General features: G+C 42.7%; 1 protein-coding gene across 2 annotated transcripts in view; it reads left to right on the forward strand.

The window, feature by feature from the left end:
* The first annotated feature begins 11,650 nt into the window (after positions 1-11,650).
* CUL1 (cullin 1) overlaps positions 11,651-20,714 on the forward strand; it is a 53,207-nt gene continuing 44,143 nt past the window's right edge. The window contains exon 1 of one of the 2 annotated variants that reach the window (XM_042806421.1): positions 11,651-11,760. The gene's annotated coding sequence lies outside the window, so the exon portion shown is untranslated. Of the gene's footprint in view, positions 11,761-15,691; positions 15,712-20,714 lie in introns of those variants that run through there. The other variant, XM_033012003.2, reaches the window with a different exon arrangement.

Below are 20,714 nucleotides of genomic sequence, written 5' to 3' on the forward strand. Positions count from 1 at the left end.
GATGTCTTCGGGCTGCCCCCGGGCCAGCTCTGGCAGGGACACGGGAGGACGCTCCCTTTTATCCTGCCCCGGGGCACTGTGACGGCTGCGTTGCCGGGTGCTGCCATTGTGACACGGGGGTGACACAGCCCTGCCCACTGTCCCTCTGCCCAGCATCCTAAGGAGTAAGGCCTTTGGGGTGCTGGTCCAGAGGGAGTCCCTGGGCCCAGACTATGTAAATAAGGGCATTTATGGCATATGCCTTCATTTGGTTGCAGGGATGCCTGAGGTGGCAGACAGGTTTTTGGTTCTCTTTGCATGTACTTTTCAGAGATGTAGAGGGAATGCAGGATTTCCTTCCTATTCCTCACCAATGCATCAACAAGTGACATTTGCTACTACCCTGCTTCTGCTGAGGCTGTCCTCTTGGAAAGAAGTCCCAAACTGTTTTGTGCTCTTATCTTTTCCTTGCACTTCAAGAGATCTTTTCCTCCTTTGGCCTCCATCTTTGACACCTTTCTTGAAAGTGTTAGCAGCCTTCTTGGCCTTTGTCTTGCACCTTCTACTGTTCTCCTTCTGCAGGTCCTCTGTGCCCCTAATCATTTGCCTAGTCTTTGTTTGCCTTCATCCCAGACAAAATTTATCTTTTTTGAACCCAAAGAATGAGAAATGTCCCTAGTGGTACAGGTGAATTCTTAACAGGGCTTTGCACAATGTTGCCTTTCCCATGAAAGGGCTTATAGCACTTCAGATTGCATTTTTTAGGAGGTGTTTAGAAATTTGCTGGTGTCTAGTTTGAGGGCTTAGCTGTCGTATTATTACTTTTGATCTCAAATGCAACACTTTATTGATTTTTGCTTAATTTCATGTTGTTGACAGATCAATAAAGTGCTTGGATCCCAATTTTCTTTAAGTTGCATGGACTGAGCAGGTTTTCCCTGTAACATTCAGGAAAAACAAGTAACTGACGCAGTTGTGTAGTCAATTTAAAAAACCTCAGCTCAATATCACTCAAGGAAAGGGTGCTGTATAGAGGGTAGAGATTGAGAGCTTGACAACAAAACACCCCAGCAAGTTTGTTCACATCCCTGAAATGCAGAAGGAATGGTGGTCTCTCTCCCATGAGGGTTATTTTTGAGTGGTCTATCAGGGGAAAAAGGAAAGCCACTGAGTTTGTTATTGGAGCTGTTGCTGGAAGCCAAAGAAGACAGCCTCATCTGGGTTCCTATCTGAAATGAGGAAATGTTTGTGTCTTTCTGTGCAAACTGTCATTTTAAGCAGAAAACCCCTTTATTCACACTGAAAACAACAGCCAAAAATGCTACTGTCTCTGCCTACTCCTGGTACAAAACAAGCATAATCACCTCTTAGAAACAACCAGGAGAAAATAATACACACACAGAGCACACACATACCTGTATCTACGTCTATATCTATACCTATCTCCTGGGTTAGTGCAAACCAACCCTCACATCACAGCAGTACTGGTAAGTCCAGCGGAGGCATGTGCTGAGGACACCAGTCAGCATCAGCAGAGCTGCAGCCCGGGCAAGGGGAGACAAGCTGGAGGGAACTGCAGCAGCGATGCTCTGGCAAGAGCTGTTCATAAGCCAAGGCAGGAAACAGAAGATGCGAAGGAACATCTTGTTGCTGAATCATGCGATGCCCTGAGTTGGTACCGAAAAGGAAGGGTGGGCTCTAGAAGTAAAGGATCAAGAAATAGTGACCTCCCTAGCCGGGAGAAGAGCCAGGCCTTGGGAAAAGGAGGCAATGGATTGAAATCTCTTCTCTGTGTTAGAGAAACGCACTGCGTGCTCAATAAAGGGCAGTACTGATGAGCTTTGCTCTGCTGGGTGAAGGACTGGCGTCCTTCGGCACTGGCTGGCATGTCCGCCCATGGATCCCGATGTCAGCCCCATGCCAACGGCTCCTGGCTCTGTCATAGTTACCCATGAACTCACATCACACAAATGCCAAAAGCAGGGGCTTGCAGCGGTTTCTGGGGCATAGGCTAAGTTTCAGAGAGCTTTTCAGGCTGTAGGAGGGACCTCGTATGGAGGGCGAGACCGGAGTTAGACCTCACACCGAAGCGGTGAAAGTCGTACTCAATTTATTTACCCAAATAGCCCCAAGATATACAGAGCCAGATGGTCAGCACTCTATGCTTTACAATCTATCAGCTAATGGCACTTATCACGCCCCCGGGAGTGCTGTGATAGGTCTGCATTGTTAGTACACGTGTACAAACTAAATCTACTTTGTGGTTAGTGTATCCAGGCATTCAAACAGGAATGAAGCACTCGCTTGACTTCCTCCTTCTTGCCCTTCCAGGTGACCTCAAGGGCAGGATTACCACGGGGCAGTTTTCTGCTCTGAGACCCAGCCTGGATTGTCCAAACCCTGTAGGATCAGTGCATGACCCTGATCCCAAAAAAATCCTACCACATCAGGTATCTTCTGTTTTCCTGACCATGTAAACCACCTCGCTTAACATTCCTGCCAACACCTGTGTTGCACTGATGCCATGCACTGGTATATGCAGATAATGCATTAAATTACTACAAATCATCCCCTTTCTGAGTGTTATAATTCACTGGTTTTACCTGTCAAGCTGGTGAGAAGCTGGGATACAAATATTTCCTCCACCTATATTCTTCTGTCAAAAAACCTCTACAGCGAGACCTAAGCCGTAAGCTTTAAGCATGTAAACTCTGAAGTGTCACAGCACTGAAGGAAAATCACAAGTTTGTCAGCATTTAAATACATTATGAACAATCTCCTGTGATGTTACTTATTAGATACCTTCCTGCTTGAAGGAATTCTGCATGCAGTGGTTAAACCCAGTACTGATCAGAGAGAAACTAATTCCCCTACAAGAGAATGTGTCCTGTGAAGCATGTAAAAAGGATCAAACCAAGGAAAGCGAGCCTTGGAAGGTCTGAAGTTTCACCCTCAGTAAGCATGCAGGAAGGATAAACTCTTGTCTTGAATCTGCTGAGTGCAAAAAGCTGAGCTGTGACTTTCAGGAGAAGCGTGCTCCTGTGAGACTTCTCTTCCTTGTTCTCCTCCCTTCAGGTAGAAATATTGTAAGAAAAAAAATCACAAGTTAAGCCTGAAGAGCAGTGTTTCAGTATGAAAAATGCTCATGCAGAGCATCAATTTGCTTCAATATACACATTGTGTCTGTGAACAGTTGCCTCTATATACATCATCACAAAACACTAAACCACTGCAGAAAACAAACAAACAAACAAACAAACAAAAGGAATACATCTTTTACTATGCATCAATGAAGCTTATAGTTCTGCTTCATTAGGAATAGATTATCTGGTACCTAAAATAAAAATAGAAATAATAAGAAGCATAACCAAGGTTGTCTTTCAGTCTGCAAAAACTCCTACAAAGAAAGAGCTCTAACAAGTTAAACCAGTTCTGAATCTTGGATCTCAGGCCTCATAGAAACCTTCAGCCCAATGAAGAAGATAGAAAAAGAAAAGGCAGTATCTCAGTGAGTGATTTGCCACAATACACAGCAGAGGCATTAGGAGAAAGAGACCGTTTCTGACTGAAAACATTTCATCTAGAAATGACTGAGAAGGAGGAGAAAAAAATTACCACCGTCTTCTTTTCATTATAGATTCCCAGAGCAGATGTGCCTTTAGATGTGCAAACAAGTATTCTCAGTTCTGGAATTTAAAATACCTTAAAGTTGGGAACACGGTAGAGATTTGCTCATCTTCTACCCACTGACGTAATTCGTCTGCTCTGGATGGGCAGCAGTGCCCCACTTACCATCTTGTGATACTGTGTTTCATCTCCACATCCTTACCTTGAGATTAGAACGATTAGAAGTGGTCAGGCAGTTGGACTAGATGATAGGTCCCTCCTAACTCAACTCAACTCCTGTTCTAGTCTAGTCTAGTCTATTGTAATGCTGGAACTCACTCTGCGGCAAACCTGAGAAGCAATCATTCAGGTGACAGACAGGTGGCAGAGAAGAGCAAAATCAGAAGTCTTGAGAAGAGCTAGTCCTGTGTCATTCTTGGCAATGCAGCCAGCAAGAGTGCTTGATAGGATTAACACTGGCCTATGGCCATAAAACTAGCAGCAGATTAACGAAAGGTTATTGTATTTGTGCAGCATTCTTAGACTGCCTTTTTACTCAATATATGGATCTGGCACTGCCTGTCTTCCACATGCAGAGGTTGGTTTTCTTTGTGAAGAACAATGTGATCTCTGCAATAAAGAGAACATTTTACCTTCCAGCAAATGTTCACAGCACAAGAAGCAGTAGAGCACTGGAGTATCATCTGCCACTGATAGATTCTTTCAGGTACCTTTGCATTTGGAAGCACATGTGATTTCTTTTCTCAGTTATACAACCATTCATGATAGATAGACTGATTTACTAGCAATGACAGACAATCCTGAAACCCAAATTTTCCACTCAACAGAAATGCTGTAGAAATTGGTAGCCTCTTTGCAGTACGTTCAAATACTGGACACACCCATATATCCCTTTCCCAAACACTTGGTTTTATATTTCCTGTATCTTAGTGTGCATCCCGCAAAAAGGGAACAGTAAGGCCAAAACCACACCTGCTGCCTCTCACTAGTTCAAGCAACAGAGGTTCTCAGAGCTAGGGAGCAAACTGCGCTCAGCTCAAAAGCAGGAACAAAGCCTTAAAATGGGGAACCCTCACTTACAAGCTTAGCCAAACACTCCTCACTAAAACACTGGGGAAAATGGGTCTGCCAGAAAAAGTAAGAGATGTTCAATACAGCCATGCAACCATTACCAAATACAAGTATTAGCAGTGCAATACAGTATCATACAGGAACATCTGGGCATTACTAGCTGTAACTGTTTTGCTCCCTTAAATCTGTGCTGTCAAAGTGGCCAATAGTTGACAGACTTGATGCTGCTCATTAGGACCAGCAAACCAGTACAGAAGTAGCTGATACCACTTAAGCAGTTGATCTGTTTTGCTTTGAGACTCTCTATCTGACATTAGGCATGGAAATTGAAAGACATAAGAGGAGAACATTTTGTGGTTCTGGAGAAGTAAAGCATATGAATAATAAAGATTACAGCCAGTCTGTATTCCTTATGTCAGCCTTTGTAACGCTGTTTTCTCTTAGCACTCATGACAATCCTTGCTGCTTTTGGCAAATACATTAGCTGGAAAACAAACAAACAAACAAGCAAAAAAAAAAAAAGACAGCTGTACCTTAGTAATCTCAAACTATTAGCAAATTCGAACCTACAGGCATGAGGTCCCACCTCCCAGCTGAAAGGCATAATAGCTCCCCACTCTTTTTCACTTCTTCAAAGCACAGTAAAGCTCATGCTAGTACAACTAAAGGCTAATGCTATGTGGGAAGAGCACTATCCTGTTAAGTGATGCAAATTTATAGATCCCCTTAGAGAAAGAAAAAAATGAAGACAATGCTCTCACTCTCATAGAAAAGAAAACAGAACTTAGTTTCTAGTACTTGTAGACAAACTTTCCTTTCAGGTCAAATGAAATGCTTTGTGTCAAGCCAACAAGATTTAGGAGGGGAAGGGGAACAGGAAGGGGAAGGAAAGGACACAGAGAGTTCTTTCAGCTGGAAAAAAACCAGTGAAAATTTGCATCTGCCATGATCTGTAATAATTTCTATAAAATTATCCACACAGACCTTCTCCTGGAAAAGAAAATTACTAGTAAGAATTTAATCAAAATTGGTCAAGGCCAGATTCAAATACAAAACCCTTGGAGGGCCTAGAGAGAATAAGGCTTCTGAGAAGCAGTTTGGTTAGGTAAAGGATAAAACTTTGTCCTATTTCACAGGGAATAGAGGATAGTTTTCACTGGCTTCTAGTGGTAAGTTTGATGACATTAGATATAAAAGAAAGCTTAGAAATACCATTTTATGGACAAAACCAGGAGGAAAACATTTTAAGCTGCTTCCTAGGGGTAGAAGAATATCACTGTGATAATTCAGTTTACAAGAATGTACGAGATACATTGAAAATCTCTTCTGGTATATGCTTTTGATACACAAAGACTGAAAGTTGGCCTCTGAATGTCCCAAATATTTGGAAAGAGTATCTGCCATTGGGACTTGAAGATGTATGACTGAGTACCCAGTATTCTAGCTATGAAGGAAAATCAAAACCCCATGCATTAAGGGGTCCTTATCCACTGTGTAAATGAAGAGTATCCAGAAAACTCTGTGCCTCTTTACCAGGCTGCAAGATGAATTTCAAACACATTGTTCTGGCTCGTAGCAAGAAAAATCTTTACTCAAGCATGCACCCAACATATATCACACAACCTCACTAGAAGTTTGTCTGATCACCTTTTGCTGAACCTCATTATTTTCATTCAGCCATTCTCACGCTTTGGAATAGATTTATGTGTGTGAGAGGTACACAACATATATACAGTCATTACAGTTTAAATCCGTTGTAATCATGCACAGCTTGCTTCCCAGGACAAAAAAATTCAGAGCTGACGCTACCTCTCAGATATAGCCATACTTTGTAAAAATGTTACCTGTAAAATTTTGGCTTTCAGGTTCCAAAAATAGATTTAAGAGTAAATCTAATAGCATTTGGCTCTGTTAAATTTCTGAGGAACCTTCATCAGTTCTCAAGCAAGGACAGTGAGGAAGGTGTACTGCGTTCACCACAACAGGTTGGAATCAAGTGCAAAACAGGCTTCCAGACATCCACTTTTCCTCATGGCAGATTCAGGTGTGTGAGACAGAGTTGCTGGTGCTGCCTGCTCCTGAACAGAACTAAAATCACTTTTGGACTATGGGAATTCTTTATTTAGCTGTCTGAGTATTTCAGTTATACCACTGACAGGGTCTCTCACAGTCAGGTGTGTGATAACTTCCACCCTGGTGCTCAGGGAGTTCCTTTCCACAAAGAAGGGAAATACTGTAACGTGCTGGCATCAAATCTGATGAAAACCCCTAGGCTTAAAGCAGATGCTAGCAGGCCCACCTTCACAACATCAAATCCCTAACTCTATCAGTCTGTATCTATCCAGCATGCTGTTGCAGAAAAACAAAACAAACCAAACCCTCTGAGTTTAGGAAATGCTACTCAAACTTTTTTTTGTGTGTCTACTAGGACATTGATCAGGCTCAGGAGGAGAACTGCAGTCCCCTGTCCACCAGCACTGCCAAATGTGATGGGAATGCTCTGGTCGCACATCTCCAACTCACATGCACAGCAAAGTCTGTGCCACCAGCTTAGCGCTAAGCCTGCTCTCAAGTGACTTTTTCAGACTGGTAGCTTGCTAAATCTCTTCCTTCCCTCCTCCACCTAGCTTGTATATCCCGATAACCTCTTTCAAATTTAGAAGATCCCATTTAACAAATTCATTTTAGTTCCTCAAGCCCTCCCCTCAGAGTACCATTTTCCCAGATCTTTCAAAGCACAAGATTATTAGTTAAAGCTGTACCTATCTGGTGATTTTCTGTATCCAGATGTATTCTGAAGGCCAAGTTATCCATCAATAACTTATTTTTACAGCTCTATTATATTATTGTCCCAAACAAATCATATTAATGTTTTCTTAGTCCCCACAGCATCTGAAGAATCTTCCTGGAAGAAAGTAAATAGCGGTCTCCCTTTATCACTTTCACTGACTGGTTGCATACTTATAAATAAGAAGCATTGGACTAAGTAACCTGGATATAAATAACATTATTTAATGTTCTTATACCTTTAAGGAGTCAAATGCATAAATCAGACTTTTACTTCAAATACAAATTTGTTAAACACATTGAGGATTGAAAACATTTGGTAGTTACATTTTGTAATATAACTTTAAAACTCTGCTGTAATTCAACTCAATGTATTGGTTAGTGAAAAGCACATTGATCAGTGTAAGCAGAACTCCTGTACTTTAACAGAAGTTGTAGTACAGAATTTTGTATCTAGAATAGTTTTGGAAGAGGTCTTTGAGTGAGATTTTAAGAAGTCATTCTCATTTTATGAGCCTGCTGAGTGTTACTGATGGAGTTCAAAAAACTAAGTACCGTACTGCTCATCAGTAAGTATGAATAGACCTGGTTATCTCTGTAGCATAGACTTTACACTAACTTTTAGGACAGAGACAAGTCTAGCAGTGACCTCTCTGCTGTTATCTGGCTTCTCATCATATATTCTTTATGAACAGTAATAACAATCTCGGCATCTCAGAGAACTTGGCATCCAGGTTAGCTACTGTCATACCAGAATTTTATCTAGTTCTTCAAAACTATTATTTACAAGTTGGAGTCTAATACAGTGGTGTGGTTTTGGTTTGATGCTTTTTGGGTTTTTATTTCTTTTGGGTCAGTATCATAATCAAAGAAATATTTATTTATATTCAAGATGGCTGTAGTTTATGTAAGACATCATCATGTGGTGCATTTGACCTCATTCATTACTTCTGCATATTTTACAGAGTCAGTAAATTCCAAAAATCAGATTTGTCATGTTTCATGTTGTCTGCTTAAACACTTTTGCAATATTGACTCACTTTTTCACTCTTTTTTTTTTTTTTTTTGCTTTGCCAGCCTGAGTCACTGGTGCACTGGCAGCATAACAGAACTACAGAACTCATATTTGATAAGAATGTGGCAAAAAAATCTGGTTATCTACCCTTAGCCCATCCTCCTGGCTGTACTGAGAGGGTGATATTATTACTGTTTTCAGACAATCACTGTAGATATAACTAGCAGGGAAAGTATCCCATCCCATCCATCCAGTCTCCTGACAGTAGTAATAAACTAGCAGCCACTGCTAGTGTAGCTCTGTGTCTTTGAATGACTCAGGCTTTTCCTCTTTGCCAAGGGAGCATCCATAGCAAACACTGTAATGATAATTTTCTTGCTTGATGTGTGCTGATTCATTGCTGATGCAACAAGTGCGAAACCTGCAAGTTCCTTTCAAAACAGACCCCTCTCAGCAGCACTACAAACTCACTTCAATAAAAATTGAGTGGATTTCTCTCATGAAGTCTGTGCTTGAAATTTTGGCTGCTTCAATCTCTAGAAGCTTCTCTCCTTTCATGCAAAGTACACCAATTCCATTGGACAATTTAAAATGCATTAGCCACCCTGCTACGAGTAATTTGGTAATATTTATTTTGGCATTCAATCCCCTTTTCTCTCTGTGACCACTTATCCTGATACTGGAATATTTCCAATGGATGTATGAATGAGCCATGTTACGCACCATGTCTAAATTGTCTTGTGAGGATTTTTTTATGGCCTACCGTTTCAGAGTGCCACCCAAGCTACCACCATCGTCAATAAAATCAAAGCACTGTGCCTTGTCTCTTTAAAGTGTAAGCCAATCATAAAGCAACCCTAGGGGAAAAAAAAAAAACCACCAAAACAACTTCAAAAACCGTCAGATCTCAAGCTTGCACTGAAGTTAATCACAAAAGCAAAGCCAAAAAAAAAAAAAAATTGTAGTGCAAGATGGTGCTAATTCGGACCTTCCTTCTCCATATATTTTCTCCTCTTCCTGTCACTTCTCTTCCACTTCCCTTGCTTATCCATGGCTCTATTGTCCCCTCACTTCAGGACTTCAAAACAATGATGGCTTTACATGTGTGTAAATACAACTGTTGTAAAATATGGCATTAAAACTTACTTTCCAAAACTGAAAAATCAGTCCTTATTTTTTATGATCAGTCCACCCTCTTTTGGATTTTGTTCCTGCCTCCCAGACTATTCGGTTTGCCCTCACTCTCCCCAGTCTTTAACACACCATGCAGAACTGGCCACGCTGATGCAACATCCAGCATATTGAACACAAGCTCTCCTCTACTACAACTCATGTACATTAGCAAGCCAGAAATTTAGTCATACCTAGGAACAGTATTTACAAAGTATGTCTACATGGGCAAAATTAATATAAGCGTTGTGATGCCACCCAGCTGACTGAGACAGTATCCCTGCTACACACTAAACCAGTTCCTCAGACAGTGCTTCTTGGGTGCTTAACCAGCGCTGTTTCATTAAAAGAGCTGTGTCCACTTCAGCAGGCTGTGCTGTAGTAATGCATTACTATATACAGGGAAATAATTTTTCAAGCACTTAAGTGACTAAGGGCCATTAGCTCTGACAAAGTCAATTTTCAAAATAGTGTACATCAAGGTGCAAGTGAAGCATTTTGCAGAGCAAAGAAATCTTGTGTTTCTTCCCATTGCTTCCCTGTTTCTCTTTCCTATGAAGCTACTGCATTTTCTGGAACTCTTTATACTAGTGTAAAGGATAAGAAATTTTTATGACCTCATCTGAGTTGTTTTAAATGTCTTCTGGTATAATTCGGATCAGAACCTGAGTTCATCTCAACTGGGAAAATCAGCATGGCTTGTGGGAGTACAGTACAGAGAACCTCAACACAGCAGAGTACCAATGATATGCAAACCTTGTTCTCTTCCTTTGCAGCACAGCTCCAGCAATATAATTCCACAGTCCTCATGAATAAATAGGAGAGGGCTCACTCCAAAACACTACTTTTCTGAAACCTGTCTTACTTTTGGTATGATTCTGTATCACTGATTTCATGCTGTTACAAAGAAAAATTAACTGCTTCACTTGTAATCCACATAAAAGTGATGCAAATACGCTAGGAAGTTTATATTTTATCATAGACTAGGTATTTTTGCTTAAATCTGTTCACAGATTGCAAGCAGGTTCATATAACTACTTATCCCTGAATCAGTCAGACCAAATACTTTCACACATCTTCCAACCAGCTCACAGCTGAACAACAAAACTCCCATTTTTTTCAATTTCTACTCCATTCTTCTCTCTGCAGCGTTGTTTTCCACGTCGTTTTATTAATCTGAAATTCACAATTAGTGAAGGATTTCCAACAATGTTCTTAAGACAGCAGCACTTTTATTGCCGTCTAAGTTTTTTAGTGCAACGTTCACCTCGAAGTAATGACTGTTGATGCGAGTGCCTGAGGAGAGGGAGAGGGAGAGCAGAGGGAGGGGAGAGGGAGAGCAGAGGCAGAGGGAGAGCAGAGGCAGAGGGAGAGCAGAGGGAGAGCAGAGGGAGAGCCTCCCCGCGTGGTTGAAGGCTCGCCGGGCAAGGCCGAGCTGTGAGGGCGCAGCCGGGCCCTGCGCTCGGGCTCCAGGCGGAGTGCGGGCCCGCTCAGCTCGCCCAGGACACGCCACAAGCCCACCCCTCTCCTAAAACACAAAAGCGCCTGCTTAGCTATGGACGGAGAAAAGTCTTATCGCGTCTAAATGGCGTCATCCTCAAACACACCCGGCAGCTCTTCAGGCGCTGGCACGAACTCGGGAGGTGGGGGGGGGGGGGTGTCGGAGCGACGGCCCCTCGGGCCGGGCAGGGGCCCAGCGGCCGAGGAGATGGCGGCCGGCCGCCGGCGGGCAGGGCCAAGCCCCCCGGCCCCGCCGATCCCCGCCGTAGCCGCGGCCGCGCCGCGCCCCGACCTGCCCCGGCTGCTCTCCCGGGGGGTCACGGCCAGCAGCGCGGGGGGCGGGGAGAGAGGCCCCCGCCACCTCTCCCCTTCCCCCTCCGCGCGCTTCAGGGGAGGGAGCGGGCGGCACCTCCCGCCGCTGGCACCCCCGGACACCCCCCCCCCCCCCCCCCCCGCGCCGTGGGCCGGGCCGGAGCGGGGCGGGCGGCGAGGGGCGGTACCACCGCGCTCCGCGGGCCGCGCGGGGGGGAGGCAGCGGCGGCAGATCCGGGCCCGGCGGAGGCGGAAGGGGCGGGCGGACGTGGCCTGACTCTGCGGGACGCGCGATGCTGGTGAGTGCGGGGAGGCCGCGGTGTGTGTCGCAGCGAGGCCCGGCGCGGCGCGGGAGGAGGCGGCGGCGGCGGCCCCGCGGGGCTGGGGCCGGTGCGGGCCTGGCGGAGCGGCGCCCGGCACTGAGTCACGCCGCGGGAAGCGGGAGCGGGGGAAGGGAGGCCGGGCCCGGCCCGCCCGCCTTTCTTGTGTCGGGCGCGCACCGGAGCGAGGGGGGCGGCGGGAGCTGCTGGCCGGGCCCCTCGTAGAGCCGCGGGCCGAGAGGCCGCTAACTGCGCACCCCGGCCGCCTCGCCCTCCCGGGGGCGCGGAAGCCCGGCCCCGCCGGATCTGTCCGCCGGCCGGCCTGTCCGATCCCTTCCGCCTCCCTGCTCTCCCCTGCGGCCGCCGCGCTGGCTGCCCGCGCCTCTCCCCCCCCGCCCCGCGGGCTCTCGGACCTCGGGCCCGTCCCCCGACCTGCCTCCCTCCTCCAGCCATCACAGGCCCTGTCCGTCCCAGGCCTCTGCCCTCTTCTCCCCGTCAGCTTTTTTTTTTCCCCGTAGCCTCACTGGGCACTGTTTCCGTGTGTTCACCTGCCTTCTGTCCTGCCCGCCCTTCTCTATGCTGCTTCCTTTCACCCTTGTGTATCGCGGCTATCCCCGAGGCCCTAGTGACACTCAAGTCCACCGAGGAGCTGTTTGGTCGTACCCAGAGAAATTCCCCTGCGTCCCAGGTATCCTCGTGGCTGCTGGGGGATATGCCCCGCAGCTCCTCCTCGTCACCTTCTCCAGGTTTCTCTCACTGCCAAGGACTGTGCACCAGCCTTCCCCTTGTTGCCACCTACTGTTGTGGCCTTACCAGAGAAGGTGCCCTCTCTAACCTTTTATCTGTCTGTTTGTTTGTGCATTTATTGCCTGCTTCCAGATGACTAGTCCTGCAGCTCTTTGTCATTGCAAATAATCATCTTATTTGTTTCCCAGTAACTTCACCACTGAAAGCTAACTGTGTCCTTACGGGGATCCTTTTTCCACCTTTCTTGTTTCCTCTTCAAGTTATACTCCATCATCCCCCTATTACCTTTACCCTTTACAGCTTTCTTCCACCCAGTAACTGTTTCCTTCACCATGTTTTTTTGCCCTTCTGATTTTATTTTTCTGTCATTGAAACCTTCCTTGAGATCTCACCTAATACTCTTTCCTTTCCACATACTCCTTTCCTTTGTAGACTCCAATGCTGTCTCCCCCACTTTGTATTTGAATTTTCCAGCTGTGCCTTTGAGGAGATGGGAATTTAACCCTAGACTATCTGTATACTTGTTAGTCAGCACTAAGAGGACACAGATCACTTGCTTGTTTTACCTTATTTTGTTTTCATTTGTTTTGTTACTGACTTCCTCAACAACCTTTCCCCCAGTATATGTGTTCATATATAATCATATACCTCCCCTCTAATACACACTCATGCCATGATGCTAGTCTGGGAAAAAGAAGTCTGTCTTGGAAATCCTTTCGGCAGGACTAGGAGGAATGGTCTGTGGGGACCAGAAACACCTAGTGGCTATGTAACTTAAATTAGGTCGAATACTGTTTGTAATACCATATTGTGAATTGGTACTTAGTTAATATGGAGTGTGTTTAGGATGCATCCTCTCTGGGGAGGTAGTGGGATAATTCATAGGTACCATGGTATGTAGTTTTTACTCCAGAGATGCTCACGGTGAACTGCTGTAAGGTGTATTGATGGTTAGACGTCTGTGTTGCATCGATACTTTGTGTCTCTGCTGGTGACTCTACTTGGAAAGAAGTCTTTTCCCTCTGCTATGCAACTTATCTTGTTTCTCACTATTTGTTGCCCAACTTCTTATTTTACATCTGTCTTAGTTGCTTTGGTTCTTAAGACTGGCTACATTTCACAGTCATACCATCATCATATATTTGAGGTGCAATTGAAACACTGGACATAGTTGTCCCATGGAGGCATGTGGAGCACATTGGGTCTCTGGAGTAATTTATACACCTAACGCTAGAATCCAGGTTCGGTGCCTACCATTAACAGCTTCTTATTTTCTCAGCTGAGTACACGCAGATGCTAGTAACTTGACAGCAGTTCAGAGCAGCTGAGCTAGGCTTCTGATCTGAATTACCCCTCTGGAAGAAACTTTACATTGCCTATCCAGGCATCATATAGAAAACTGTTCCTTAGTTTAGGAATTAGGCATATGCACCCCACTCCTTGGCTGACAAAATAGTTGTGCTGGTTTAACTAAATGATTCTTCCACCTTAGTCCTTTTTACACTGGTTTGAACTTGCCTTATAACATGGGCCTGTTACTTAGACTGTCGGCATGAGAAAATTGCATTGCTTTAAATAATTTAAATTAGTTTAAGCTAAATTGATGCACACCCTTATTTGGATACTGATTTGGGGGTGGCTTTTTTGAATTTAGCTCAATATTAGACTTGGTGCAAGGTCTTACATTCTAGCTGTATTGTTATGAAAACAGTACTGAGTCCTTTGAGAAAGTTATCTCAGATGTTCAGCTTAAAACAGTGTTTTCTTACAATTTATATGTTAAGATGTCAGAGTACTGCTTTTTATCTGTTGCATTTCTCAAGTAGTGCTTAGTTTTGCATAGTCACAATTATTTCAGTAGGGCCCAGCTTAATAATGAGTCACATCTTGAGTGTCAGTGGTTGCATGAATTGGGTATACCTAGAGTCTTCTGTCTTGGCACTAAAGTTGTTTGTTTGTTTGTTTGTTTGTTTTAAAAATCCTAGTGGAGGAAACAGCTTTAAAGTTGTCCCACTTGCACTTATACCTCTCAACATCAAAAATTTGTATCATGAATGTGAAGTGAAGAGGTTGTCCTAGTAAAAGGCTGTCAGTGTGTCACACGTAGAGACCGATGTCACATGTAACTACACTTTTCAACCAGGATTTTCTCATTTGCCGAGGGCGGAATCAGGTTAAAGTGTAAGGTGACGGGATCAGTGCTGCTGTTCAACAGCATGGTTATGCTGTTGTACTTGATGTGCTGTCCAACAAGGTCTGTTTGCGGGCATCAGGAGGGAAACAGGGTGAGTGTCCCCCTTGGATGGGCATGTCAGGAGGAGGTGTGGAGGCGGTCCCAGCAGCCTGCAGGTTGATAGAGTCTTCCTGCTGCACAGAGCTGGAAGAAAGAAGCGTGGGAAATTTGGTCATGGAAGTTCTGCATGTGCTTTAGGAGTGCATGAGCTTGCTTTAAATGGACTACTTAGGTGCTAGCATTGGGGTTTTTCGCAAGAGTAAACTAATAGAAACTTCTTAATTACCATATTTTTCAAGATAATCTCCATGTAAAGAAGTGGTTGTTGGAACCAATTTTTAGAGGCCTAGGTAAAAGTTGTACCCTATACAGCATGCAAACTTAAACTACTTTTTTTTTTTTTTTTTTAATTTGTCAGAGACCACTGAGTTTCCCTTACTTGTTAAAGGCGAATTTTCAGTAAGGAAAAGGCAAGAAAACATAATGGTTGTAAAATTATAGAGAGCTGTTGAGCCTGTCTGCATAAATAACTTGCTATTTTATTATAAGACTTGTAGGTTTTTCAGTGGAAGAACACCCACAGATTCACTATAGATGTTTCTACAATATGGCAGTTCAGACCTGTTACAAACGTGACTTGGTAATAACATTGTCCTGAGCTGACATGTCCTGCTGTAGTGTTGTAACTTGTAGTCTTAACGTAACTACAGAGATGGAACATTGTCAGATTTAAACACTCTTCAGTTATCCAACATGAGGTTAAATCAGGCAACGGTTGCAGTACAGCTGCTGGGAAAAGCACTGGTTTACGAAACAATGTATCCTCCAGTAGCTAATTTTCTCACAGTTTTCTTTTTACCCACAGAATCTTTTTTACCCACAGAATATCTGGATGCCACAGAAGTGAACTGCTTCATGTTGCTAACTCACCTCTTCTTATAATGATACAGGTCAAAATAAATTATATATATATATATTTTTTTTTTGAATAAGGCAAACATTTATTACATTCCACTTCATTTAATGTAACATTTTGCAAATCCCTCTTCACCTGTGAGCCCTGAAAAAAAATGAATGAAGGCGACTGTGAAAATAGGAAAATATGAATTCCATTTTGCACTTCAAGAAACTGGTATAGAGTTGTATGTAAATTTTTGCCAGAGTTGGGATCTTTTGTAGTTTATCCTCAAAATTGCCCTGCCTTCTTTGCCAGTTGTATCCTGGACGTATAAAAAGAAGCATGACCAGAAGATGGAGGGACGTGATTCTCACCCTCTGTTCTGCTCTCATGAGACCCCCCCTTGCAGTGCTGTGTCCAGATGTGGGGCCCCCAGCACAAGACAGGTGTGGACCTGCTCAAGCAGGTCCAGAGGAGGCCACAAAAATGATCAGAGGACTGGAACAACCTCTCCTATGACGAAAGGCTGGGAGACTTGAGGTTGTTCAGCCTGGAAAAGAGAAAGCTTCGAGGAGACCTTATTGCAGCCTTTCAAAATATGAAGGGAGCTTATAAAAAAGATGGTGAGAGACTTTTTATCAGGGCATGTGGTGACAGTACAAGGGGCAAAGGTTTCAAACTGAAAGAGGGTAGATTTAGGTTGTACTTAAGGAAGACATTCTTCCCTGTGCAGGGGGGTGAGGCGCTGGCCCAGGGTGCCCAGAGCAGCTGTGGGTGCCCCCTCCCTGGAAGGGTTCAAGGCCAGGTTGGACGGGGCTGGGAGCCCCCTGGGCTGGGGGAAGGGGGCCCTGCCCGGGGCAGGGGGTGGGACTGGGGGGGCTGTAAGGTCCCTTCCAACCCAAACCAGTCTGTGATTCTTGAATAAACAGTATAACTTTGTTGTGATGTTCTTCTGAAAACTCAGGAAAAAAAGTTATCTCCTTTTCTTCCCCTTTTGATTGTTCCGGTTTTGGAGTCAGAAAGTTCACTGCTATAGCTTGGTCTAGCAGATATGAAGCATTGCTTGACATCAGTAATAAGAGTAAAGGATCAAATGCATTTTATCTGAGGTCTTTGTATGCACTAGAGTTGAATATCAGTTCAATACTATTGATTTCTGGTTTTCTTTAAACAGACATATGTGAAGGTGATATAAAATGCTGCCTGTCTTTGGATTTAAATAGATTTTCTCTAGTTAATGTTGCTGTATGTCTAAGCTTGGAGTTACTAAGAAGGAGAAAGGAAAACTTTATTCACATGTAAATGAAGAGGATCGTGATGATTGAAAGTTTTTGCAATGTGGACAACTTCTCACTCTGCTCTGGTACTGTACTGATCTTTTGAAGACAAGCACATCTCCTCTCCCATTTTCCTGGAGATACCTGGTGGTTTTGCTCTGCAACCCAGATGTATTAGATTCATTAATATACAAGATGGTCAAAAGTTAATTTTGTTAATTTAAAGCAGGGAGCTACAAGAGTTTGGATTATTAGGAATGCAATTTCAGCCATAGCTGAATTTAGGAACTTGTTTGTATTTTTAATTTGCTTCTGATGTAACTTGGCTTTTTGTTGCTCTGTGTGTTTAAGGTTGGACAATATCTTAATGTGGATTCGAGTTCAGAAGTAAGGCTGCTGGTGTGACCTTAGTTCACCCTATTTTGCTCTGTAATTTAAACTTAATTTCATATGTAAATTTGCAAGCTCCTCTGGTCTCAGCAGTGGAGACTGTCACCTGGAAGTTTTCTATAAAGTTGGGAGGACTGAAATGAGGGGAAAAAAGAGGGTTATAGGAAATCATTCTTGTTTTGTTAGCTGTTAGGCGTTGCATCTTGCTTTTCATGGTAATAATGTCATCTGCTTGCTTCTGGGTAGGCAAAGAAGAAACTTTTCACTGTACAATTGAAAACTTTTTTTTTTTAAATTTCTGCATTTTCTTAAGGAAAGAGACTGTTCTTGTACCATGCTTTTTTCAGAGATAACTTTGGAAAAGTTTTGTTGTCTCCAAAAGTGTGCCTTTGCTAGAGTGCCATCAGTAATAGTAGTATAAAATCAAAATGTATAAGCTTAAGTAATTAAATTGATTTTGTTAGGTTCTAATGCAGGCTTAGCTTTAAAACTTAATGGTGCAAGCTAAATCAGCAAGAAGCAGGATTTAAGTGTGGATGTTAGGGATGTGTGTTAAATTAACTTTTACAAAATCAAGTTAAACTGTTTCACTTCTCTACCAGGCACACCTCTTGCAGTCATTAGAGGTCAAAATTGATTAAAAAATTGCTGAAAATTTTACTGAATTTCTGTGGAACTTTTTGTGAGGTATAAATAGATAAATAATAGATTTCATAGTTGAGCCAGAAAAATCATGTGTGAATCCCTTTCTAGACTTTCTCAATAAAGTTCTCATTTTTTTTTTTTTTTTTTTTTTTTTTTTTTTGCTGGCTGTGAAAGTAGGTGTGCCTTGTCAATATTAGGCATCTGGAATGAAAATTATAGGAGTTGTACTGTTCATCACTAACAGTGTTTGCAGCATTATACTAGGAATCTCGATCACTAGCAGATACATCTGTGCACTTAATGTAGGCCTGATTTAAAAAAAAAAAAAAGAAAAAAAAAAAGATAGAGGGGGCAGCTTTTTCAGGATATTGATTTTATCACACACAGGAATTGAATGTGTGTAACTGGAGCAGTCCTTGACTTGTAGAATGGTTTTAATATATGATAGTTGCAATCCTTGTCACTTCTGAATGAAACATTCGCGTGGAGGTGAATATAGGAGGAAGCTCTTCAGTATTTCAGCCATGCTCTTGTGGTATATTTGAACATCTGAAAATGTCAGACTGTTTGCAAGATGAATAGGTGTGACCATAATGTTTATTTATAAATAGAAGTGGAAAACTGCATTGCCTTGATCAGTTGAGCTCTTGCAAAAGTAACAAGATGGAAGATGCTGTAAAGTTATCAAGCCGTTGGGAAGAGATTCCAGTCAGAATTGTTTTGCTAGTTAACATTAACACTTTAAAAAGTTACTGATAAGAATCACCACCTTCCAAGAGCATGAGAAAACTTTGTCTGAAAACATTATTACAGGTGAAAATTACTGTTTGTGTCTAACAGGTCAGCCAGTATGAAAGTGTAGGTTGTGGTGCACTAAGTGCTGTTATAAGGGAGGGGGGGTTGTGTTGGAGCTCAGAGGCTTGTCCTGCGCGTTCTGATGGAGATCGTGCTGTGTCTGAAGTGGACTGTAAGATCATACCAAGATTTTCTTGGTGGAGATCAGTAGGACCATGGTGTTTTAGCTTATTAAGTTGGATTTAGTTAAAGTTTTAATGTCTGGTAAGAGCTTTTTAAGAAAGCAGTTATGTGTAAGAATTGTGCTTGCAGGATCATTAAGGTCTCTAAACTGGCCCAGGGAGTTTCAGAGTTTCCAGAGTCTTATGTGTGTGTTCTTGCTAAATTGCATTCAGTATGACTCCCCACTGCCACTGCCTTTTTTTTTTTTTTTTTTTTTTTTTTTCTTTCTAATAAAATAAGGTGTATTGTTCTGTCTTCTACTTGGCATGTTGGGTATCTAACATCATGTTTTTATAGCTTGTCCTTCCTCATTTTTCTTTCCTGTATCTTCCTGGCTGATTCGAGAAATGCATCTTCATTCATGCTGTCCTTCAAGGCTTATGCGTATTTGGTTTTTGTTGTTGGTTGTTTTTTGGTTTGTTTCTTGGGTTTGTTTTTGTTTGTTTGTTTGTTGGCTTGGGTTTTTTTTTGTTGTTACTTGTTTTTGTTGTTGTTGTTTTTTAATGCAAGCTGTATTTATATATGATTTAAGCCAGATAGAGAGTGGGAATACTCAAGGCCATTTGTCTTGTGTAAAACTTTCTTCCTCCTCTTCAATGCACTCTTTTCATAGTCTGCAGCCTTCCTTTTTTTCCAAGCTGAGCATAATCAGTGGTTTAAGAATCTGTGAAGCCTATTAGTGCAGGCTCAGTTAAAAAACACTGTAGGGTCTGCATCCTGTTTGTACCATGGGAAAACCTGAGACCTCAAGTTAGACAGGACATTTCAGTTTAGGAGTAGTCTACAAACTTTGTACATAAAGATTACTTGAACAGCAAAAAAATGAACTCTCTGAAAGATGGCCAGGCAAAACCTGAAAAGTTTCACCTGTTTAATGGTGTTAAGGGGTATAGTCCCTTACATTATTTGCAAAGTTGATGTTGATGCAGTAAGACCACCATGAAATTTTTCTTGTTTGCAGGATTGTTGACTAAAGTTTACTTGAGCTGCAAGTGCAGACAGGAAAGTTTGCTTGTATAGATACATCGGCAAACCTTGTCTAGTCTAGGCCAAGCCTCTCTTTATTAGGCAGCAAGTATATGTTTGGGGTTTTTTTTTAACTTGTTTTTTATTAGCCATTGCATTCCTGTAGTGAGATCTCTGTCAGAAGTTGCAGAAATGGTTTGCTCAAGGAAGACAAGGGTAAGGCTGAAATCAGGAAGTAAAGGAAGAATGTTAAAGAACTAATAAAAGAATAGGCAGAAGTGAAAAAGTGGCACATTCAAACTTGCTTGGTGCTCTTCTGAGGAAGTAGTTTATGTTTTGGAAAAAATCCTTGTAATCAGGCATCCAAATTAAAACCATGTCAGTTAGAAAGGCTTTTAGTGAATGTGATCATGCATAATTTAAGTAAATAAGAAAAGTGTAAAAACTGTAATTCCAAGTTATATTCTGTTTAAATTTGGAAATAAAGGTAAATTTAAGCATCTTTCTAACAGTGAGGAACACATCCAGGCTTTTTATTTTTCCAGCTGGCAACTGTATCACTGACACAGAGAGTCATATAGGGGTGTATTCCTTACAGTGTTTTAGATATCATTGATCAGAGCTGTAACACATAGAGGAGGGGGTGTGGGAGGAACACCGAAACCCTGAATGAAGACTTGTCAGGGAGGTGAAGTAGGAACTGGAACTGCTCAAACTTTACACTGCGTTTATACAACTTTGTATTAAACTGCTGGCAAAT

Source organism: Tyto alba, unplaced genomic scaffold (assembly GCF_018691265.1).
Source record: "Tyto alba isolate M040663 unplaced genomic scaffold, T.alba_DEE_v4.0 Super-Scaffold_46, whole genome shotgun sequence".
Classification (NCBI taxonomy): Eukaryota; Metazoa; Chordata; class Aves; order Strigiformes; family Tytonidae; genus Tyto; species Tyto alba.